A 1,338-nucleotide genomic window follows, 5' to 3' on the forward strand; every position below is an offset into this window, starting at 1 on the left:
GCAGCGGTCACATCCCCTCCTAGAGCATCCGGGATGGGGGCCCCAGCCCTGCTGTCCCCATTCCATCCCTGTCCCCATCCCCATCCCTGTCCCCTTCCTTACCCCTGTCCCCATCCCTGTCCCCCTCCTTACCCCTGTCCTCACCCCTGTCCCCATCCCCATCCCTGTCCCCTTCCTTACCCCTGTCCCCATCCCTGTCCCCCTCCTTAACCCTGTCCTCACCCCTGTCCCCATTCCCATCCCCATCCCTGTCCCCATTCCCATCCCTGTCCCACCCCCGCTGCCCACACTGCCCCTCACCCTGCCTTGGGGAGCCCTGTTCCCACCGAGCCCTGCCACTTGGTCCCCTCCCTGTGGAACCCACCCCTCACGGGTGCTGCCCCACCGTCTGCCTGCACCTGTGTCCTCGTCCCGAGCCATGCCCTGCTGGGAGCTGCTGGCCTCGGGGTGGCTGTGTGCTGCAGCCACGGGGCTCCTGGGCTTACTGGGTGCTGGGGGCCCTGGGCTGGGTGCCCGCTGTGGGCACAGGGCTCCGATGGATGGCCCTGGCCCTGGCACGGATGCGCTATGCAGGCACAGGGCTCCCGGGGGGTGCTCTGCAGGGTGCTGCCAGCTCTGGGGAGGGTGCACACTTGGGGTCAGCTCCTCTGAGTGCCTGGGGACAGCAGGATGTCCACTCCTCTAAATACTTCCAGCCTCCAAGAGTGCCAGGGATGAATTCCTCCCCGCTCTAAGGCTTCAGTCATCCCCAAGTGAAAAATGTGCATCTTATTTCATTTGCAAGTGTCTTTGACTTGGGTTACCAGCTCTTCCCTCTTGTCCTGCCTTTTTCCACTGGTTTAAAGGGATTTTCAGTCGTCTTTTTCTCCCCATGAAGGAATTCACACACTGTGATGGAGTCACTCTCAGCTCTTTTCAGTTAAGAGCAGATGGAGCCCTTCTGCTCCCTCCCCCCTGGATGTTTCCTCCTGCTGCCCCAGTGCTCAGTCCCTCATCTACAACGTGCATCCCAGAGCAGGGAGCTACATTCCCGCTTCCCAGCCCTGCCCACGGCTCTGGCTCACGGGGAGCCCCCGTGGGACCAGGGCTGCAGTGGGGGCTTGTGCTGAGCTCCCCCCTGCTCAGCCCCACGTAACCCCATCGCAGTTCTGCCTCCACCTCCCCGCTGCCGCTCCCAGCGCGCAGCTCGGGGCCCAGCAGAGCCATCCCAGGGAAGAGCCTTTTCATCTGCTCCGAAAATGCTTGGCAGCAGGATTTACCCTCCCAGGAGTCCCCGTGTCACCTGAGAGTGGTGGCACGGGAGCTTCCTGAAGGCAGTGGCTGTCGGGAGCAGCCCTG

This window comes from Calidris pugnax, unplaced genomic scaffold, assembly GCF_001431845.1.
Source record: "Calidris pugnax isolate Ruff unplaced genomic scaffold, ASM143184v1 scaffold952, whole genome shotgun sequence".
NCBI classification, from domain to species: Eukaryota; Metazoa; Chordata; class Aves; order Charadriiformes; family Scolopacidae; genus Calidris; species Calidris pugnax.